Source organism: Lipotes vexillifer, unplaced genomic scaffold (assembly GCF_000442215.2).
Source record: "Lipotes vexillifer unplaced genomic scaffold, Lipotes_vexillifer_v1.1 scaffold231, whole genome shotgun sequence".
Classification (NCBI taxonomy): domain Eukaryota; kingdom Metazoa; phylum Chordata; class Mammalia; order Artiodactyla; family Lipotidae; genus Lipotes; species Lipotes vexillifer.
Window position 1 is genome coordinate 2,331,214 of NW_006791822.1, and position 6,919 is coordinate 2,338,132.

At 41.8% G+C, this 6,919-nt stretch overlaps 1 pseudogene; it reads left to right on the forward strand.

Moving 5' to 3' along the window:
• The first annotated feature begins 649 nt into the window (after nt 1–649).
• Nucleotides 650–2,533, forward strand: LOC103074810 (oxysterol-binding protein-related protein 9 pseudogene; annotated as a pseudogene).
• Nucleotides 2,534–6,919: the final 4,386 nt, after the last annotated feature.

Sequence of the window (6,919 nt, forward strand, 5' to 3'; positions counted from 1 at the left end):
AGCATCTATTTCATGCCTTCCAAATGTTAAGCATTTTAAATGCGTATTTTCACTTAACTCTAATGACATCCCTACAAGGTAGTGCTATCCCCTGTCTATAAATGGAAAACTTGGGCTCAGAAAGATGAAGGAACTTGCTCACAGTTGTGGTTCATAAGTGGCAGACCCAGATCCAAGTACTAGTCTAAATCTGTGGTCTCCCCTCTAAACAGTATGGCTTTTTCTTTACAATTTCTAGCTTCGTGTATCATTCACTCCTCTACTTAGTCTTCTTTCGAGAAAAACTACCATTAGCAAGCTAGTTAAGGAGAGCTAGAAGTCTAATTGGTGACCAGAAGCAAATTTAATTCTATGAGCCAAGACCCTGTGTGGTAAGGAAATTCACAGCCATGCCCTCTTCAGCACCGCTTAATTGCCTCCTGTGGGAAGCAGCAGTTGGGGGTGTCCATTGACTTCCTGCGGTGGCAGTTTGGAATACAGCAGAGATCACTTACTGGCTGAACCTGACCGGACTGACTGCACAGCAGCCCGGTGATCCAGCGGAGGCAGGAGAAGAGCGGGTGCTCAGAAGCGGCCCTCGGCTCCCTCCCCTGGAGGCACAGAGGGCGGGGCCCTTGGTGAAGGTCTTTCTTGACGGCTACTTGCTTGCGGAGGTGTGGATTCAGGATTTGCTCCTAGTGTCCAAGACTTTGATAAGAAACTTACAGAGGCTGATGCTTACCTACAAATCTTGATAGAACAGTTAAAGCTTTTTGATGACAAACTTCGAAACTGCAAAGATGATGAATGGAGAAAGAAAACTGAAACTCTCAAAGGGACAACAAATAGCATGGTAGAATCAATTAACACTGTTGCTGCAGATCGCTAAAGACCAGTGTAATGCGGAGAAGCACGCAGATGGAATTATAAGTACTATTAATCCTGTAGATGAAATATATCAACCTAGTCCCTTGGAACCTGTGATCAACACAATGCCTTCCCAGACTGTCTTACCTCCAGAACCTTCTCAGTTGCATAAGTCAGAGCAGCATCCATCTTCTCTAGCAGTTGGACCTTGTATTAGCTACCTTGGGACATCATCAGACTCCAACACCAAATAGTACAGGCAGTGGGCACTCACTACCTAGCAGCAGTCTAACTTCTCCAAGCCATGTCAACTTATCTCCAAACACAATCCCAGAGTTCTCTTATTCTAGCAGTGAAGATGAACTCTATGATGCAGATGAATTCCATCAGAGTGGCTCATTCCAAAAGCACTTAATAGATTCCTCTGGATCTGCCTCAGTCTTGACACACAGCCGCTCAGGAAATAGTCTAAAGCACCCAGATACCATGGAATCACTTAATTCTTCCATGTCCAATGGAACAAATGATGCTGGCCTTTTTGATTCACATGATGATAGAGATGATGAAGGGGAGGCAGGGTTGGTGGAAGAGCACAAGAGAGCTATTGTGCATCTGTTGTCACAGGTTAGGCTTGGAATGGATCTTACTAAGGTAGTTCTTCCAACATTTATTCTTGAAAGAAGATCTCTTTTAGAAATGTATGCAGACTTTTTGCACATCCGGACCTGTTTGTGCGTATTAGTGACCAGAAGGATGCCGGAGACTGAATGGTTCAGGTTGTAAAATGGTACCTCTCAGTCTTTCACGCAGGAAGGAAAGGATCGGTTGCCAAAAAGCTATACAACCCCATTTTGGGCGAGAACTTTCAGTGTCACTGGACATTACCAAAATGATACTGAAGAGAACTAGTTTCAGAAGGACCAGTTCCCTGGGTTTCCAAGAATAGCGTAACATTCGTGGCTGAGCAGGTTTCCCATCATCCACCCATTTCAGCCTTTTATGCTGAATGTTTTAACAAAAAGATGCAATTCAATGCTCATATCTGGACCAAATCAAAATTCCTTGGGATGTCAGCTGGGGTGTACAACATAGGACAGGGCTGTGTCTCATGTCTAGACCATGATGAACATTACATTCTCACATTTCCCAATGGTTATGGAAGGTCTATCCTCACAGTGCCCTGGGTGGAACTAGACGGAGAATGCGATATTAATTGTTCCAAAACTGGCTATAGTGCCAATATCATCTCCCACACTAAACCTTTCTATGGGGACAAGAAGCACGGAATTTCTGCTGAGATTTTTTCTCCAAATGACAAGAAGTCTTTCTGCTCTGTTGAAGGGGAATAGAATGGTGTAACGTATGCAAAATACTCAATAAGGGAAAATATCCGGTTTTTATAGATAACAAGAAGTTGCCTATAATCAAGAAGAAAGTGAGGAAGTTGGAAGATGAGAATGAGTAGGAATCCCGCTGCCTTTGGAAGGATGTCACTTTCAACTTAAAAATCAGAGACATTGATGCAGCAACTGAAGCCAAGCATAGACTTGAAGAAAGACAAAGAGCAGAAGCCCGAGAAAGGAAGGAAAGGGAAATTCAATGGGAGACAAGGTTATTTCATGAAGATGGAGAACGCAGGGTTTATGATGAACCATGACTGAAACGTCTCAGTCCTGCCAAGCATTAGGTTGGGAAATGCAAAGTTTGCTCCTGGTGACCAGGGCAGAGGCACAATGAAGTAACAATCTTCCTTTGGGAGAACCTATTCACTCCCTTCTTATTGCAGTGGTTCCTATCTCAGGGATACTGGACTTTCTGATGCAGGTGAACAAGTGAAGCAGGAAAAGCTTCCCTTTTTCCCGTTCTGTGGCAGTTCCAATGTTGACTTTGGTCTTGAGAAAAACTTCAGGTTTTGAAAACAAGATGACTGTTCCTTTTCCAAATCCCACGTTATAAATCCCAATCTCAGACTCTGCACTCTAGTATTGCTGTTGAGATATACATGTTTCCTAGTTCATACAATCTTGGGTTTTATATATACATATATACATATATATAATATAGGTGATGCCAGATTTTTCATAAATACACCATCTACTGTAAATATTGATTCCTCTAAGCTGTTTTAGAAAATTTAGCACAACATATTAAAATCACGTGTTAGGAAATTTCATGGTCTCACCTACAATAACTTTTATTTTGGAATTGAACTATTATTAAATTGTATCTAACTCTGGACTACAGTTTAATTATGCTCAGAGCTTCTTAAGGCTTCATAAAGTAATTTTTCCAACAACAACAACAAAAAAGATGCACTTACTGATTTGTCTTGTGACATCCAGACACGATTTTCTTGATCTTTGCTTGCCAGGAAGGTGCCATGACTGCTGTTCTTTCCAAGAGGATAGCTTGACTGAAAAGATTAGTGAGCCCTCACACCCCTTGACTTTAACAGGGAAGCTGCCTATTCTTTGCTGGACATTTTGATTTTCATAACCCCATCTCTTTGATCCCCAATAAGTATATTCTGGGCATGATAGGCTTCAATATTGTCTTCAGAAGTTCACTATTTAAAACCTGAAGATAACATAATAGTTTCAACCTGATTTTCTAAATTAGCTAATTTATTAGCCCATCTGAGAGTATATTCAACTGATAATTATTTTCTTCCCTCACACATACTGCCTCAAATTGAATTCGCCAGTCTCTGGTGGTGTGTTAGGGACTTTTCTCTCTGCCAAACTGAGATTTTTTTTTAAAGGTGTTGATTAATAACCACCCCCATGTTTGAGGCTTTATAATACCCCACACAATTGTTGCTTAATAAATCTTTCTTGGCTGCCTCAGAACTTTTTTATGATCTTTCCAAATATGTTTAAACAATTTGATGCATTTCAGCCTAAAGTTGAACAACAAAGTCTTGTGCTAAGTAGACACAAAATGACAAAAATATCATCTCTGTCCTGGGGCTGCTTTACTAGGCAGAATGGTACTAAGGTAAAGACTCAGTGCTTGCCCTCGAATATACTGAGTATATGAGTTGAATTGTGCCCCCCCAAAGACGTGTTAATATCCTAACCCCTGGTACCTGGGAAAGTGATCCTATTTGTAAGTAGGGGTTTTGCAGATGTAATCAATATAAGATGAAGTCATTAGGGTGAACAATAATTCAATATAACTGGTGTCCCTATGAGAAGAGGGAAGTTTAGACACACACACAGGGAGAACGCCATGTGAAGGCAGAGGCAGAGATTGGAGTTCTGCTGCCACCAAGCAAGGCACACCTGGAGCTGCCAAGAGCTGGAAGAGGCAAGGAAGGAGCCTCCCCTAGAAGCTTTGCAGGGAGCATGACCCTGCTGATCCCTTGATTTTGGACTTCTAGGCTCCAGAACTGTGAAAGGATAAGTTTCTGCAGTTTTAAGGCACCCAGTTTGTGGCACTTTGTTATGGCAGCCCTAGGAAACTAATGTCGTGGATATACAAGTCCTATACACAAATGACTATGGAAAAAAGTGAGGGTGCAGAATCCTAAAAGCGGTATAAAAATGTGAGAAGACTCAGAATTGGGAATCAAGAAAAGTTTCCTGGGGCAAAAACACAAGATCTAGATATGTAGGAATAGTAAGGTTGGGACATCTGGAAAGGAGGAGCAAGGCTTTCTAGATAAAGCCTTCAATTGCATGGATATTGGATAGCAAAGGGATAGATAAGAGACCTTCAATTGCATGGATATTGGACAGCAAAGAGGAGAAACACAGGATGATGAGGGAAGAGGAGACCTGAATTGGTAAGCTGGAAGGACATTTGGGACTAGATGGGTGTGAAGGGTTTGAATACCAGACTGTGGAGTTTGCTCTTAAGGAAATAAACCATTGAAGGCCTTTGAGGAGGTGAGTGATAACACTAGGGCTCTGTTTAAAAACTAACTAAATAAATAAATAAACTACTCACTTTTTGTAGGATAGGTTGAAGAGGAGAAAGATTTGGAGGCAAGGAGACCAGTTAATAGGCTATTACAGTAGCCTAGGATACAGGCAATGAGGAATTGATCTGCCAATAGGATAGTTGTAATGATAACTGAAAGGAAAAGAAATATGAATGAATCACAGAGGTACAGTGGATATCACTGGACCACTAACTTGGACTTGGGAGATGAGTTACAGGCAAGAATTATATCTGTTCTCTCTTGCCACAATAATCCTATGTAACAAAACCTTAGTGACATACAACAACGAACTTTATTTTTGCTCATGTGTGTATGGGTTGGCTGGATAGGCCCACTCTCTGAGTTGGGCTGGTGGAGGGGAAGAAGCCCTGATTCAGGCATCTGCTGACCTTGGCCAGGCTCTCATACATCTGGGGCCCTAGCTGGGACAACAGGGCTGAATTGCTCTTTCAGTGTCTCATCCTCCAGCAGGCTGGCGCAGGCATGTCCTCAAGGTGAAGCAAGAGCGTGAGCAGAAATGTGAAGTATGTTTTAGGACTCTATTTGCATCATATTGGTCTCACTGGCCAAAGAAAATCACACGATGAAGCCCATGTTCAGAGTGGGAGGGGACCAGAGAGTTACAGAGCAAAGGATATTGATAAAGGGAGGCCATTAATTGGGGCCATTAATGCAATCAGTCTGCTACAGGAGTTCAAAATGATTTCAAAGTTTTGTGGGAGGAATAATAAAACTGTTGTCCTAATAAAGCCCTATTCTTCCTTCAAAACTCAATTCAAGAGTCACTTCTGTAATATCTTGCCCACAGCTCCTCTGGGTTATCACTGCTTCTTATATTTCCGTTCTTTAAATGATCATGCATTATATTTCCCTGTTTTTGTGTCTGCCTCCTTATACTTAGTTGTGTCTCCTCGACATCGTAGGCCATACTGCTGTGCAGTCTCAAGGTCTAGGTTCAAATGCTAGCTCCATACCTTCCTATCAAGTTACTCTCTGGGTGTCTCTATCTGTAAAAGGGGAATACAAGCAATGCCAACCATAGTCATTGGTGTGAGAATGATACAAAGTAATGTGTGAAAAGCCCAAGAAAGGTTAATGATTGTTAGGATTATATGTCATTATTTTATTTTCATTGATAAATGCCCTGTGCAGTTCTTATCACATAAAAGTCATTTTTAAGTCTTTTGAATAAATTAATTAACTAAGAGATGAAATATATGGGATGAAGTGGGTGCTACTGAACATGAAAGACAACAGAGGGATATTCATGGAATGGGCACTGAAGAGGCAAAAGGGGATAGAATTAAGAGAATCAAAGGAAAAGCTAGCCTTGGAAAGAGAAAGGACTTTTTGCCTGACTAAGTATATGTATTTTGAACGTCTTCCTTGAAAATCAAGCATTTTAACTAGGCACCGTTGTAGTTTTGGTTCTTGATCTTGCTTTTTGCTGTTTTAATATGGTTAAAGGTACACAGGGCACATCAGATGGGACTTTCTCCAGTTCACTGAGGAGCAAGGAAAACCTACCTATCATATCCCGATAGCATGTTTGTTTTACCTTCTAAATGTAATGGGACATAGACAGTATTTATAAAGGTCACAGGCTGTTTCTTAATAAACATGCATCATTTGCAATATAAAGAGAAGAATTACATCTTTACAGATATTAAAAGATAGGCTCTTCACCAGGTTTTACAAAACACAGCAGATAACTGCTTTGCTTGTCTTGTTTAAACAGTCGCTTTCTTGACTTGACAGTTGGGGCACAAGTATATTTATGCCCCCATGTAATCGGTCCACACTGCTTACAACTAGATGAGGAGTAAATAAAGAGCAATATACTTAATAATGACCTGCTAGGAATAATAAAATTTAATACAGTACATGAATTGTCAAGGTGTCAGAGTCATGTGTTAAAAAGCAGTATCTGGGCTTCCCTGGTGGCGCAGTGCTTGAGGGTCCGCCTGCCGATGCAGGAGACGCGGGTTCGTGCCCCGTTTCGGGAGGATCCCGCATGCCGCGGAGCGGCTGGGCCCGTGAGCCATGGCCGCTGAGCCTGCGCGTCCGGGGCCTGTGCTCCGCAAATGGGAGAGGCCACAACAGTGAGAGGCCCGCATAACGCAAGAA